Here is a 16,951-nt window from a genome sequence, read left to right as displayed (position 1 = left end):
TTCAAATTTTATAACAAAAGAAATAAATTGTTTTATTTGCCTATAATTTCAAACAGCAAACGGCAGCATTTGGTAACCAGTAGTTTCCAGCATTGTTGATATGGAATGTTTTTATTTTAAATAGGTCCTTGTCTAAATGTTAAAAATAAATTATCGAAGAAAAAGAAATAATTAAAATATTTAAGTTTTTTTTTTCAAAATATTAAAATTTTGAGAAAATAAATGTCTTTATCAACCGTAGGGAAAACTAAGCTGGCCTTGTTGGTTTTTTTTACACTGTCGCCAACGTGGATTATTGGTGCTTGCTCTTGCTGGAAAAATGAACGCTGTCAGAATGATTTATACTCCAAAATTCTTATGCGCATGTGTTCAAACGGTTAAAAAAAAAAAAAAAAAAAAAAACTACTTGATATATTTTTATGATACATGAAAAAAATTGAGATTTTACACTAACCTGTGCATGTTTAAAATATTCTTGATGAAAATTGTTTATGCTATAAAGCCTGAACTTTAAGATACAGTACGGTCCAAACCAAATGACCAATTCACTTAGGATGAAAACTAAGATTAAGAAAATACTTTATTCTGATTGGTTGCCAAATTTGAGTATTTTCCCACTTCAGAGAACTTTGGAAATCAATGAGATTTTGCATGGGTAACACACGTGACAATAAATACCTTAATTCTCAGGGGTTCAATGAATAAAAATTTACTAAAAAAATATTGTAGTAATTAGAAGACTCCATAAAAATTTAGAAAAACACATTCTTATCTATATATATATATATATAAAAGCGAAAATATATGTATATATGTTCGCTTTTTGTGTATGTCTTCAAAAGGCTTTTTCCGGCGGATTCTCGAGGCCGCCGCTCATTTTTAAAACTTTTTATATCTCGTCTAAATGATAATATCTACGACTTAACAATCTTTCACGAAAAACACCCGTCTAGCTGAATCCACTGTGAAAAATTTCCCCCACTCTATATCTGTGCCTAAATCAAAACGCGGATTCCATGAACAAAGCTTCTTTCTTAGAACTGCACGCCTGTGGAACTCTGTTCCGTCTGCCTGCTTCCCACCAGACTACAACTTGGATGTCTTCAAGTCCAATGTTAACTCCTAATGAACCACCCCCTTAAGTAAACACTTCATCAAATCTCCACACTAACGTAATGTACTTGCAATAACCCGTATCCCTGAGTGGCTTCCGGGCCTTGATAAGTGGTGATTACTGTGTAAAAAAAAAAGGGGGGGGGTCGCCTCTCTATTTAATTTGCCCGACTTTGAAACGTTAAATATTCAACATTTTCGGATCGGCGCGTGTTGCTTTCGTTTTTCGGTATAAAAAAAGTGAAACTCTATTTGAATCACTGGCCTACGGGCAGTGGTCTCTGGAAAGCGATTTAACGTTTGGTCAATGTCGGCTTCGTCATATCAGACGGTTGCTTTCATTTTGAGACGAGACACTCCCCCTAATAAACAGGGAGCTGGTTTTCCCCAAAGTTAGGTAAAAACAAACCTGATTATTGATCTCATTAAAAACTGTCCTGCAGAAAATGTTAACTGCTGAATAGCTATTGCTTACGATTGCCGCATATGCATTGTTAAGCTTTTCCGTATATTAAAAAAAAAAAAGCCAACAGACTCGCGGTAAATAAAACGCTGTCCCGTATTCAAAGTTCATGTCATTAACTTGTCAAAAACGGGCACCTGCCAGGTCGCACTTTTGTTTTTCACACTTTACTATTTTCTAACTGCGCATCAAGGCTTCATTTTTTTTTTTTTTTCTCCAAAACAACCAACGATTTTTCTTTTCATTTACCCAAAAACACACACACACCTACAAACACCCGGGCAACGCCAGGTACCCCCTCCCCCCGCTAGTATATATATATAAAAGCGAAAATGTATGTATGTATGTTCGCTTTTTGTGTATGTCCGTAAAAGGCTTTTTTTCACTGTGATTCTTTGTCAGCTCGCTCCTTAAAACTTTTTATATCACGTCTAAATCATGATAATTATGATTTAACAACAGAGGTAGCGTGTGTATTTAATTTGCCCGATTTTTACTAGCTCACCGCGTCTTCGAAAAGCAAATGATCTGGCTTGCAGCGCAAAACTAGGTCAGACATCATGCCACTTCCTCGCACCTGTTTATTTCACTTTATAACCCTTCACTTAACGAGCTTATCAGCCCCCCCCCCCTGTCCGAGATGCCCCCCCCCCCTTTTCGTTTCCACTTTCGCGTCAAGGCTTCGGGGTTCAATTCTACCTTCCTACTAAAACTTTTTTTCTCTTTTACCCAGCCAACTTTTTTTCTTTTTTTTTTTTTAACACGCACACACCTCCAAACACCTGGGCAACGCCGGGTACCCCCACCCCACCCCTAGAAAAAAAAATAAAGACACAATTCAGAGTTTATACATTGTTTAACAATGTTTAAAATCTTCCCGTTTGAATGTAATGCACGTGATGCAAGAAACGAGGCCATTATGAAAAATGGTCATGGGTATGGTTTTTTTATGTACTACATGAAAGAGTAATGCCTTAAGACTAAACAAGCAAAAAAGAAAAGAGTAAATTATTATAAGGGCGATTTTAAATGTTATTGCTGAAAACCCTTCCGAACTGTAACACACATGACATGGAATGGTCCAAAAGGGTTTCATGCTCAGGAGCCGGGTAACCACCTGTCTGCTCATGTTTGCATAAAGCAGAGGTTGACAACCTCTGGTCCATGGGCCAAATATGGCCCTCAAGTGAATTTCGCTGGGCTATCACCTTACTCTACTCAGTAAATTTTTTGTAAAATGTTATATATATATATATATATATATTATTTTTTTTTTTTTTTTTTTAGTATAAGAAAATAAAGTATTTAATACTCATTTTCTACAAACGCATAGAAAATTTATTTACATATTTAATAATATTGTTGTCCTGCATTATAATGTAAGCCAAAGCTGTTTGGTCCGTTTCCTATAATCAACATAGCTTTTGGGTCCTCACGCTCCAAAAGGTTGCTGACCCCTGGCATAAATCCTTATTAGGCATCATTATTAGTGGCTTAATGGTTGGAGCTATTGGTTATTGGCTTAATCCTGGCCTTGGGATGGGTTCTGGAGTAACCAAATTGAAGAGCTGTGATACAACGAAACTCTGTGGATAACTATACATCCATCCAGCTGCCTGGTAACTTTTCGGTTTAGTTGGAAAGCGTTTTGAAAGCCTTTTCAAAACTCGAATGCCATATCGCTTCCAATTGTGATCTCGGGAATCTTAGCCTTGTGCCAACTGACCTAATGCAAAATAATTATTGGGGTGATTTAAAAATTATATTAAAAAAAATGGAAAGTACTTTTACTTTTTTGCCATGTGAAGGGGTTATTATTTGGGATCATGTCTAACAGGGGACTGTGGGGAGTTGAGCAACGGAATATCTGTTCACATTACACTTTAACTTTTCCGGGTTAATTTAGGCAGGGAGGCAGAAAACGGGGATGAAATTCCAAAATGTAACAGTTTGAGAGAAGAAAATTTTAGACTAGAAGGTTTTCCAGCATTGGGATTTTGCTGTTTGTCTAGTTGTCTGGGAGTATGCGCGTCGATAGAGCACAAGTGCTAAAGAGTTCATCAAAGCACACGCCATTAAAGTATTTATAAAAAAAAAAAGGCACAAGGATGCTACATTGAGGAGATGGGGAAAGTGGCTGGGGCTTGGCCGATAGTGAGGGACCTAATAGACTTGAGACCCCCCCCCCCCCGATTTTATTGGCCTATCTAAGATTTAAATTCTGTATCAGCTGTGATTTCACCCTCCTTTAACCTTAGCCTCCATGATGCTTTTCAAGTTGCCACACCTTTGTAGCAGTTTATTTAAATTTATAGTTAATACAGCCCTTACCACCAAGGAGTGTGTAAGCACTGGCTTGTTACTTCCTGGCCCCTTTTGTCCCCTTCCTGACTTTTCAAAGCAATGGAAGGTATGCCAAGCTTTTTAGAAGGCCCGGGTGTGGCTGGGGGTTCACAGGTACTGGAATAGGGTTGGGTGTGCGAGTGAAAGGAAATAGCCTGATTGTTTTCTTCTTTTCTAGTTATTCATGCAAACATCCTGTTTATGACATAAAAATACCTGTGTATATGTGGTTGTTGGCTGCGAATTGAGAAGAATGCAGGGTAGAGATTGTCCTTTCCTTGTAAAAAAAAAAAAAAAAAAAAAAAAAAGTTTCCGGCTAGCTTACTGCTTAAACAACGGAATTATGTAGTTTCCGGATTTTCAGGTAATAGAGGTCAAAATATACAACTTGAAATAAAAAAAAAAAAAATGCATTAAACAACACGACAAAAAAAAAAAAAAAAACCCAAATAGCTGCGCCTTTTGTAGTCACCAACCCATTTATTTAATCTGCTGAGATGAGATATCTGAAAACCAAAGAGCGTGGAATGGAGGTTATCTATTTTAAAGTATTGAATACAGTTAGATAAGTTAGCAAGTTAATTGTTATGCACGAAACTGAAGAAACTTATGTATGAATCCCCCCCCCCAAAAAAAAAAAATAAAAACTTAACCAAAAACATAAGCTGGAGACATTTTGTTACTATATAAAAAAATATTGAAAGGAAAAGACAAAATGGCTATATAGAAGCAAATATGGATGTATTAGTTACAATACTATCTGGGTCTAAATTTTAAAATATGTACATTGAGAGAAATGTTTTAATACTATTGTATAGAGGTGGTTGTGTGTGTAATTGTGGCACAATCGCCAACCACACCTGGGTCCTGGATATGACCTTAAACTATATCCAATGGTAAGGCCCCAGCTTGTGGGCTTTAGGTAGTGTAGAGACACCGTTTAATTGACATTGCTTCCAGGTCCACTCTGACCCAGAGTGGTAGTACCTGTTAGGGTTCCAACTATGGGTTGAATAGAAACCGACTTGGAAACAACAAATATATTCTATTAAAAATTTTTTCTTCAAAATCTTTGGATTCGGCATTAAATAACCCGAAAAGGGTTGATATGCCATAAAACAACCAACCAACCAACCAACCAACCAACCAACCACACCTCTCCCGAATCTGCACTGCTTGAGTCCAGTGGTAAAAAGAAGTCCAGGACAACCGGAAACTATGCCGAGATAAGCAGAGAGCATGTGCAGCACCTGAAATTCCAAAATGGTCACCCATTTTAGTTCTGACCAGGCTGAACATTGCTCAACTTCGGTGATCTAATAGGACCAGGCGTGTCAACGTGATTATGCAGTTCTATTGTTAGATCGCATGTAAATGGAGCGTGGAATCTATTCCAGCCTGTTGAATAAAGTTAAATTAGCAAATTGATTGTTTTATATAAAACTGTGAATAAAGTTTGTAAATCAGTCGGGTGCTTTTTTTTTTTTTTTTTTTTTTGCCAGCTCAATTCTGTTATAGGTATTGGTTTCACAAATTTCTTTAAGAATCTACCACTTGACCATTTCCAATATCGATATGTGAAAGTGGTGCTATCGAATCTATTGGATTCAAACTTAGCATGGCCAAAGTTTTGGTTGGTAGTGTTGTCTCCCTCTTCCACCCCCCTATAAACTTGGTCGTGCTCAAAAATTTAATATGGGGTTTGGAAGATGCTGTGAGGGAGATAGACATCATAATATCTTACAAAGGGAGATAACAAAGCGATGTTCATTCTTTAAATTAAAATTATATATTTTAATGGCGTATACCAATCAACATGCTATAAGTAATTTTTTTTTTTTTTTTAACAAAAATGTGATTTTAAGTATAAAATTTTAATTTTATGGCTATGAAAACAAATGCGTAAAGAGGATCACTGAGTATTCGTAAGAGTCAGTGTATAACAATTTCTAAGACTTTTTTTTCTATATTTAAAACGATTCATAATGGAGGAAATTCTTGATCGCAAATATTTTTTAACATTTTTTTTGCTGCTCACACCATTTTTAGTTGTGAAAGCCATGCAATCTTTTTGCTGTTTCTCTTTTTTTTTTTTTTATCCTGTTTCTCTTTTTTTTTTATCCTGTTTCTCTTTTTTTTTTATCCTGTTTCTCTTTTTTTTTTATCCTGTTTCTCTTTTTTATCCTGTTTCTCTTTTTTTTTTATCCTGTTTCTCTTTTTTTTTTTATCCTGTTTCTCTTTTTTTTATCCTGTTTCTTTTTTTTTTCTTTAATCCTGTTTTTTAATCCTGTTCCTCTTTTCCCTATCCTGTTTCTCTCTCTTATTTAAAAAAAAAATTTTTTTTTTATCAGGTTTCTCTTTTTTTATCAGGTTTCTCTTTTTTTATCAGGTTTCTCTTTTTTTTATCAGGTTTCTCTTTTTTTTATCAGGTTTCTCTTTTTTTTTATCAGGTTTCTCTTTTTTTTTATCAGGTTCTCTTTTTTTATCAGGTTTCTCTTTTTTTATCAGGTTTCTCTTTTTTTATCAGGTTTCTCTTTTTTTATCAGGTTTCTCTTTTTTTATCAGGTTTCTCTTTTTTTATCAGGTTTCTCTTTTTTTATCAGGTTTCTCTTTTTTTATCAGGTTTCTCTTTTTTTATCCTGTTTCTTTTTTTTTTCTTCTTTAATCCTGTTTTTTTAATCCTGTTCCTCTTTTCCCTATCCTGTTTCTCTCTCTTATTTTTTTTTTTTTTTTATCAGGTTTCTCTTTTTTATCAGGTTTCTCTTTTTTATCAGGTTTCTCTTTTTTTATCAGGTTTCTCTTTTTTTATCAGGTTTCTCTTTTTTTATCAGGTTTCTCTTTTTTTATCAGGTTTCTCTTTTTTTATCAGGTTTCTCTTTTTTTATCAGGTTTCTCTTTTTTTATCAGGTTTCTCTTTTTTTATCAGGTTTCTCTTTTTTTATCAGGTTTCTCTTTTTTTATCAGGTTTCTCTTTTTTTATCAGGTTTCTCTTTTTTTATCAGGTTTCTCTTTTTTTATCAGGTTTCTCTTTTTTTATCAGGTTTCTCTTTTTTTATCAGGTTTCTCTTTTTTTATCAGGTTTCTCTTTTTTTATCAGGTTTCTCTTTTTTTATCAGGTTTCTCTTTTTTTATCAGGTTTCTCTTTTTTTATCAGGTTTCTCTTATTTTATCAGGTTTCTCTTTTTTTTTTTATCCCGTTTCTTTTTTTTTTCTTTAATCCTGTTTTTTTTAATCCTGTTCCTCTTTTCCCTATCCTGTTTCTCTCTCTTATTTTTAAAAAAATTTTTTTTTTAGCAGGTTTCTCTTTTTATCAGGTTTCTTTTTTTTTTTTTTTATCAGGTTTCTCTTTTTTATCAGGTTTCTCTTTTTTTTTTTTATAAGGTTTCTCTTTTTTATCAGGTTTCTCTTTTTTTATCAGGTTTCTCTTTTTTTTATCAGGTTTCTCTTTTTTTTATCAGGTTTCTCTTTTTTTTATCAGGTTTCTCTTTTTTTTTTTATCAGGTTTCTCTTTTTTTTTTTATCAGGTTTCTCTTTTTTTTTTATCAGGTTTCTCCTGTTTTTTTTTTTTTTTAATCCTGTTTCTCTTTTTCTTTTTAAAATTTTTTTTATCCTGTTTCTCTTTTTTTTCTTTTTTTTTCCTGTTTCTTTTTTTCTTTTTTTTTCCTGTTTCTCTTTTTTTTCTTTTTTTTCCTGTTTCTCTTTTTTTTCTTTTTTTTCCTGTTTCTCTTTTTTTTCTTTTATCCTGTTTCTCTTTTCTTTTATCCTGTTTCTCTTTTTTTTCTTTTATCCTGTTTCTCTTTTTTTTCTTTTATCCTGTTTCTCTTTTTTTTCTTTTATCCTGTTTCTCTTTTTCTTTTTTATCCTGTTACTCTTTTTTTCTTTTTTTATCCTGTTTCTCTTTTTTTTCTTTTTTTATCCTGTTTCTCTTTTTTTTCTTTTTTATCCTGTTTCTCTTTTTTTCTTTTTTTATCCTGTTTATCTTTTTTTTCTTTTTTATCCTATTTCTCTTTTTTTTCTTTTTTTATCCTGTTTCTCTTTTTTTTCTTTTTTTATCCTGTTTCTCTTTTTTTTCTTTTTTTATCCTGTTTCTCTTTTTTTTCTTTTTTTATCCTGTTTCTCTTTTTTTTCTTTTTTTATCCTGTTTCTCTTTTTTTTCTTTTTTTATCCTGTTTCTCTTTTTTTTCTTTTTTTATCCTGTTTCTCTTTTTTTTCTTTTTTTATCCTGTTTCTCTTTTTTTTCTTTTTTTATCCTGTTTCTCTTTTTTTTCTTTTTTTATCCTGTTTCTCTTTTTTTTCTTTTTTTATCCTGTTTCTCTTTTTTTCTTTTTTTATCCTGTTTCTCTTTTTTTTCTTCTTTTATCCTGTTTCTCTCTTTTTTTTTTTTTCCTGTTTCTCTTTATCCTGTTTCTCTTTTTTCTCCCCTGTCCGTCCTGCACTCATGTTTCCATCATTCACACTGAAGATGACCGAAGGATCGGTCGAAAATGATGTGCTTTTAAAGAAATATTCTTTTTTTTTTTTTCAAAAGACTTTGTTTTTCCACACGTCAATAAATAGGAAATAAATACAGAAAAGATATAAAAATTTATATATGTTTAATATTGATTTTTTTTTTATCCATATTCCCCCCCCTCCCCCACCACGGTACCAACTTGGAAATTTCTGACTAGGCACGGTACATACAGCGCCTAACCTTCTCAAATGGTGACCAATCTGGTACTGGCTAGACTCAATGTTGCTTAACTTCGGTGATAACGTGATTGTGCTGTATAAAATTCACTGAGGAGATGCACCCCTAGTCTCCGTTAAGACATGCATCTAGGAGAAGGAAAAACTCTGATGTAAAAATCTGCGGTTTACTGTATACTCTGTCCTGTGGCAGTCATCTACGCCGAAGGTTAGCAGTAATACCAAAAAGTGTGGTTGGTGCTATGCAAAGCCTTCACCACTATAAACAAAGGTGTGGATTTCCGAGCAACTTGTGGCGGAACGTTGTAATTGACAGGAGTCCATATATATAAACCAAGTTGTGTGTTCAACGTTTCGTCTTTATTTCGAGAAGTCTCGAAATAAAGACGAAATGTTGAACACATTACTCGGTTTGTTCCTTTTTATTTCTCTATTTTATCAGAATACTATTTCTCATTATTCTCGTCATACAAAATTATGAGTTGTAAATTGCAAGTAAATATCTACTTGCTGTACATATATGTAGTAAAAGAAGAATTGAAATGACACAAGTGTGGTTTTATGAGTCTAGTGAGGGGAAGCGAGAAAGAAAATACGGATCCTAGAATCTCTATCATTCGAAAATCAATTCTCTATTCTAAAAAAAAAAAAAAGATAAATTCAATAGGTGCTATTTTATTTAGGTTGATTGGTTGTTTTTGTTTTACGGCATATCAACCCTTTTCAGGTTTTGGAAGAAAGTTTTTAATAATAATAATAATAATAATAAATATATATATATATATATATATATATATATATATATATATATATATTTATTTTTCTTTTTCAAGTCGGTTTCTATTTAAACGAAAGTTGGGACCCTAACAGGTACTACCACTCCGGGTCAGAGTGAACCTAGGAGCAATGGCAATTAAGGGGTGGCTCCACACTCCCCAAAGCCTGCAAGCTGGGGGCCTCATCATCTGATATAGTTTAAGGTCATATCCAGGACCAATTTTATTTAGGTCATCAGAAATACTTTATGAAAAATCAAATTACTGACATAATATGAACTTTAGTGTTAGTGCTGGCGAAGCATAATTTTTTTTTTTTTTGGTCAGATGTACACTTGTATTAGACTGAGACGTTTTGATATCGACTATCACTTTGATCGGTCCGCCCACACATGGTCACATTAAAAATAGGCATTTCCGTTTCTTATTCTTTTATATGAATGATGAAACCAGTTATAGCTTTTGTGTATGGAAGGTGGTGGTGGTGGTGACAATATTTCCGTGCCTTATTGATTACATACTTTATATGTATACTAGCACATTTTGATGAGCATGGGAGGATAATGTTATGGCGAATGAACATATATGAAAACTGAAAAGCTAGTACAACCCCCCCCCCCCCAAAAAAAAATAGAAGAGATAATACCTGGGATGATCTCAATAAAACGCAATGCTTGTGAATATCATCTCATGAAAACAGAACAGGTATTATTTTTTTTTTTTTTTTCAAAAGACTTTGTTTTTCCACACGTCAATAAATAGGAAATAAATACAGAAAAGATATAAAAATTTATATATGTTTAATATTGATTTCCCCCCCCCCCACGGTACCAACTTGGAAATTTCTGACTAGGCACGGTACATACAGCGCCTAACCTTCCCAAATGGTGACCAATCTGGTACTGGCTAGACTCAATGTTGCTTAACTTCGTTGATAACGTGATTGTGCTGTATAAAATTCACTGAGGAGATGCACCCCTAGTCATCTAGGAGAAGGAAAAACTCTGATGTAAAAATCTGCGGTTTACTGTATACTCTGTCCTTAAGGTTAGCCGTAATACCAAAAAGTGTGGTTGGTGCTATGCAAAGCCTTCACCACTATAAACAAAGGTGTGGATTTCCGAGCAACTTGTGGCGGAACGTTGTAATTGACAGGAGTCCATATATATAAACCAAGTTGTGTGTTCAAGTCTCTCGAAATAAAGACGTCAGGTGAACGGTTTGTTAGGAGTCTCTTACCGTGTTCGGACTCCAGCTAGGCTTTGGGACATAGTTGCTGATTCTCTGTTTTTCAATGTTACTTTTTCACTGCCTTCGTTCAGGATTGAACTCAGCACCTTTGGGTAACTATAAACTTTGATACAACGTCTAGGACCACTCGGCCATATGTTACTAGGACAATTCTTAGTTGGTTTTTGTTAATGTTAAACCAATGTTGTTATTCAAGGTTTTCTCTCTCTATCAGAGGTGTCCAAATTGCATTCAGCTCTATGCTTGGTTTGCTCAGTAGGTTGTTATGTCCGAGCATGTGAGCTGTTTCTTTAAGTTTTCTCACTTTCCAGTGGGTCTCTCTGTTTATTATTTTTACTTCATCCCATAGGGGGCGATGATCCCCCCTCTCCATCCAGACATGGTTGGCTATACCCGATTTTTCCGTCTCTCCTTTAGTTACCGTTTAATCCTGAACGAAGGCAGTGAAAAAGTAACATTGAAAAACAGAGAATCAGCAACTATGTCCCAAAGCCTAGCTAGAGTCCGAACACGGTTCCCCCGTAATAATAATAAAGGGTTGGGTTCGAGACTCCTAACAAACCGTTCACCTGACGAAGGCCGGAGGGCAAAACGGCCGAAACGTTGTGACAATAACAACCAAGATGAGGAAGTCAGTCCGACAATCTAGCATTTTCAAGTTTAATTAAAGTTTTAAGATATGTTTTTATTAAATTGTTAGGTGAATGTACATAATAGGTACCCCCCCCCGTCTCCATGTTAAGAATGGCTTTCTAAATGTAATTATATAAGCACGGATCAATAAGTGCATGAGTACCGAGGAGAATTAACCCCGCCCTCATGAAACGGAGGAGTTAATTCTTGGGAGGATAATCAGTGTTTGTTTACAGTTAAACATGTCCTTTCCAATCAAAAACAATATTATTTATCTAATTACCATATTTAAAATAGCAATATATTAAAAAATGATGAAATTTGATCAAGTAAATAATTGTTTATATGTAAAGGTAATTTTGGCGGAAAATTTTATGCTTGCGTTTTTTTTGTGTTTTTTTTTCTCTTTCTCATATGGATAGTCTGAGTATGGCCGGAAATGGAGGAAATTGAATTATCGCCCTTATTTTTTATTTATTATTTATTTATTTAAAAAAAAAAGTAACAGAATGGATTTTCCAGGAAAACTTCGGTTGAACCCCTGGGGGGGGGGGGGTGCTTTCTGGTTAAAATGGCTAAAATTGACACTTTTGTGCTTATTAAAAAACATTGATGCCTTGGATTTTTATTTTCTGAAAAGTTGTAACTAACTGATTTCTATATAATTTTGTTTGTCTATACTTCGTGATAACTGTTGGGTGTGCCTCAGGGACTCTTTTAGGACTAATCAAAAACACTCCATTTTTGGGACTATTTTACCATATTTGTCCCAAATTTTCTGTGTATATCTATTTAGCAGTATTGCATGGTGTTGAACTCAAATTTAAATATGTTAAGGCCTTGAGGACTTTTGGGGCTAAATGGGAGGGGGGGGAGCAAATGTTGGACTTAATCATTTTTTTTTTTTTTTTTTTGCATGGTGCAGAACTCAAATCTACATATCTTAAAGCCTAAAACTGCACTTTGTTCATTTTCACCAGGATTTGACGTCCTCTGGAGACTTTTGGGACTAATTGGGGGTGGGGTGGGAGGCAAATGCTGAACTTAGTTGTTCTTTTTTCTTTTTTTTTTTTTTAAATGCCTCGTTTACTGTGCACTCACGGGAACCGTGCATGGTTCAGTTTTTTTTATCTAAAAATGTTTTGTGATAAAAATACAATTTTGTATGGTTCCTTAACATTTTGGTTAAGATCAAAGTATAATATATGCTTTACTGTCGACAAAAATATTGTGCATATATCTAAGAAAATATGACAATACAAATTAAAAATTCATATTACAGAATATTAATTTATTGGAAGCTGTTTATTAAATATGCAAATCCAGAAAATATATATATATATATATATATATATATATATATATATATATATATATGTATACCAATTACTGTATACACGGCATTTCAAAATCTAATGTTGCATTAAAGAATTAAATAATCATAATCTTTACATTTATTTAAATGTATTTTGTATATGTTTCTTTGAATTCACGGAATAGGTTGGGGTAATAGCTCAATTCAGTATACATTATTAGAGCCCTAAATATAATTTAGCAAACGTTCAGAATGTCTTTGAAACCTTTTTAATTCAATTATTTCTGGACATTTTAGTAATAAAACTCAAAGGAAGAGGTTTTAAAATAGGCTGGATCACCAAAGTTAAGCAACGTAATACCCGGTCAGTACTAAACGGGTGACCATTTGGAACTTCCAGGTGCTGTATGTGCTCTCCGCTTATCTCAGCATTGTTTCCAGTCGTCCTGGTCTTCTCCTTGCCACTGGACTCAAACAGTGCCGATTCAGGAGAGGTGTGGTTGGAGATTGCGCTACCCTTGCCTCACAATTACATGCGCAACTGCCCCTAAGGGTATCCTTTGTCTTTCTAGACTGAACGGAAGGGGGGGGGTTTAAAATGAGCAGAAATAATTGAATTTAAATGTTTTTTTTGTTTTTTTGTCACTCACTAAATGAATAAATACGAATTTTAAAAATTTTTTCCCCCACCTATCCTAACTATATTTACATCAAAACGAGTTATGCTCATTTAATTTTGTGATGCAACATGAGATTGCGAAATGCTGTATTTCAAATCTTTCTTGGAGTCCACATATTAAATCCATTGGTCTTTTTGCTTAATCAGTTCTCCCTATCACTCTCAACACTTTCTTACACCTGAAACTATTCTCTATCTCGACAAATCTAATATCAGACCATATATGGAGTATTTTTGTTATATTTGGGCTGGTGAATCTGTGCCCCATTTGAGGGTTCTTGATAAATTGCGGAAACGTTTCTGTAATTTGATTAGCACCAAACTTTCTTCTTTACAGCAACCTTTCTCTCTCTCTCTCTCTCTCTCTCTCTCACACAGACGTGATGTTGCTAGACTCAGTCTTTTCTACAAATACTATTATGGCACATGTTCATAAAAATTGTCTGATCTATTCCCTACTTTGTTCCAGCTCGTTTGATTCATTGGTCTAGATCAGTGGTCCTCAACCTTTTTTTACTCATGAACCCCTTTTCCCTTCTTTTTATCTTGGTGGATCCCTTCATAACTATTGGTCATAAGACAATCTTCTATTTTTCACTCATATAAATTTTGAGGTTTTAATAATCAAAGAAATATTATATAATTAAGCTTTATTTTTAAATGAAAATTAATTTAATGCAAATAAAGTATTCTACAACAACTATAATAATTATAATAATAATAAGTTTTATGTTTTGCCTGTGGACCACCAGAAATATTCCATGGACCCCAGTTGAGAACCCCCTGGTCTAGAGGTCTCCATCAATTCTATATTTTAATACCTCATTATAATACAGCTTCCTATTCAAGTAGCTTCTTTGCAAGGATTGCAACGTTGTGGAACTCTGTTCCTGCTCACCGTTTTCCTTCTACCTACAGTCTTGGTCTTTTCAAGACTAAGGTCAATAGGCATCTCCCGTATTTGCTACAATCAGCTGTCGTTCTTCAAGTGGCTTCATGCCTTGTCTCTAGCGATTTCCATTAAAAAAAAATCTCTTCATATACTGAAACAATACGTCTCAAAACAGGTAAAATTCCTAGAATAGTTCAGTGCCATTTCTATATCCCTTTATGAAGATTAAAATCAATATATCGTTTTTAAACCTTATATCAAGAATCCTTATTCTGATTTTAATCAAAATCCCTTGCATAATTATAGTTCTAGAAAATGTTAACAATTTAAAGCTTAGGCTTAAAGGGAATCTTAGTTAGTCTGAGTATGGATCAAATTCAATACAAATCTGATGCATTTGAATTTTTAAATTATTGGTTGTGCCTATATTAACGACCTCTCTGATACCATTGTGTCCGAGATAGGTATATTTGCTAATGATACAATGCTCTATAACATATACGAGGGAAGAACAGATGTGCAAAATCTAAGACAATGGCAGAATTGTTAGAAAATGACCGTGGTGGAATGGGGCCATAAATGGATGGCAACATTTAATGCTACTAAGATTAAGCTGCTTTCCTTTAACAATTACAAGACACTTTTCCAATCACCGATATCCATGACAAATAACACCCTACCTGAGAATTCTTCCTTCAAACTCTTCAACTTAATATTCACGGACAATATGAACTGGAACAAATACATTGAGGACGTTGCGAAGGTTGATGCAAAGAAGGTGGGCTCCCTCTATCATACTAGAAGACTACTCACACCTGAGAGTATCATGTACCTCTACTAGGCCACCATTTGCCCATGCATGGAGTATTGTCACATCTGGGCTTATGTATCTACCATTAGTCTCTCCCTCTTCGATAGGGTCCAAAAGAGTTTTCAATCTAATAGGTCCCATTTTAAATAAGTTCCGACCCCTGTCCCATCACCATATCATTGACAAACTTGCTTAGCAACAAGATCACTATTCAAGTAGCTTCTTTGCAAGGATTGCAACGTTGTGGAACTCTCTTCCTGCTTACTGTTTTCCTTCTACCTACAGCCTTGGTCTTTTCAAGACTAAGGTCAATAGGCATCTTACTGTTGAGGGCCCCAAATGTCAGGAAACTTTCTACTCGTATAGTTTCTTCCCTCAAACAGCTAGACTTTGGAATTCCCTTCCTGCTACCCTGATTGTACTGATATGCAGAAGTTTAAATGTAATGTAAACCAACATCTTAATCTTTTTTAGGCATGGTCCCAAATAGTAGCCCCTTACGTCCAAGTGGTGATATGCCTTGTTAGGGGTGAATGGGAGTAAAAAAAAAAAAAAAAAAAAAAATTATGCCCTTCTAAATATCCTTTAAAATACTTCAAAGAAACTGAAATTGAACGAATGCTTATTAATTGATGTACAATACCTATTGTTCAAGTTTCACAAGAATTGGAGGTATCTGAATTTTTACATAGGGCTTCCACTCCGTCTTAACCGATTTACATGAAACTAAATATAGTCAATATTACTCACCCTTATGCCTAGCAACTCTATTCTAAAATTAATAACTATCAGCTAATTTTAGAAGTATATCCCATACACAGAAATGTAAGGTCGTTGGAATGAGGAGGACCATCTGATCATTCTGGAGGGAATTCCTATCCCTAACTCATTTCCTGAATTGGGACTGTTTATTTTCAATGGCAAGAGGAAGTCCAGAACCAATGCCAAGATAAATGGAGACCATATGTATAGTACCTGGTATTCTGAAATAGTGACCCATTTTAGTACTCACTGGGCTAAACGATGCTTAACTTCGAAATATATAAACAAATACACATTGTCTCTGCTTTATCCTTATTTTCATGGAAAGTGTTCAACTGAGCTTCAATCTATGCCCCCCCCCCCCCTGGCCAAACTTTCACAAGAAACACTAGACTAGCTGAACACATTATCAATAATTTTCCCCACTCTTTATCTGTACCTAAACCTAAACGTAGATTCCATGATCAAAGCTTCTTTCTTAGAACTGCACGCCTGTGAAATTGTCTTCCGTTTTCCTGCTTTCCAGCTTTCTATAATATGGTTGTCTTCAAGTCCAACATGAACAAGTTTCTGATGAGCCGTTCCCCTTAAGTTAACAAATTTACCGAACTTCCATTACTATCGATTACTATATTGTCCTTTTGACTACTCTACACTCTTTAACCCTTATCCTTGAGTGGCCTATCGGCCTTGATAAGTGGTGACACCTATGTAAAAAAAACAAAATAAAAAATAAAAAATAACTTTAATTTTCCTCTTTAAATAAATCTTATAAAGCACTTTTTTAAGCCCACTTGAAAATTGTATATTTTTGTGTGAAGTAAAAATCCTTGTGATATCTTGTCAGCTGCTTTTCTAGTGTTCATTGCTTTTGCTACTTCTATTACCATATATGGACTGTTTTAATTGTCTTCCATCGGTTTGCTTAATTCAACACACAGACAATAAAATTACCAAAACAACTTGGTAATTATCAAGAATTCAATCTAATTAAAAAAAAAAAAAAAAAAAATCTTTAATGTATGTACCCATCACGGAAGAAAATGTCATATTCCAAAAATTACGTAAATTGAGCAAGTATTTTTGTAACAAAACCAAACACATTTTCTGGCATTGGAAGATCTCCGGGCAGGTTCGGAACTCTACTGGAAAGCGCGGACAACACTGAACTGAGACCAAACAAAGGTTACCAAAACATGGGACAACCTGCACAAGTGGGGCTAT

The 16,951-nt window shown here is 34.2% G+C and overlaps 1 protein-coding gene across 1 annotated transcript in view; it reads left to right on the top strand.

Moving 5' to 3' along the window:
- Positions 1-16,951, top strand: part of LOC145255818 (mitogen-activated protein kinase kinase kinase 10-like) — a 281,349-nt gene that overhangs the window by 147,984 nt on the left and 116,414 nt on the right. The window lies entirely within an intron of this gene.

This window comes from Euprymna scolopes, chromosome 31 (genome assembly GCF_053919585.1).
Source record: "Euprymna scolopes isolate OS-2025 chromosome 31, ASM5391958v1, whole genome shotgun sequence".
NCBI lineage: Eukaryota > Metazoa > Mollusca > Cephalopoda > Sepiida > Sepiolidae > Euprymna > Euprymna scolopes.
This window is presented reverse-complemented; position numbering and strand designations above follow the sequence as displayed.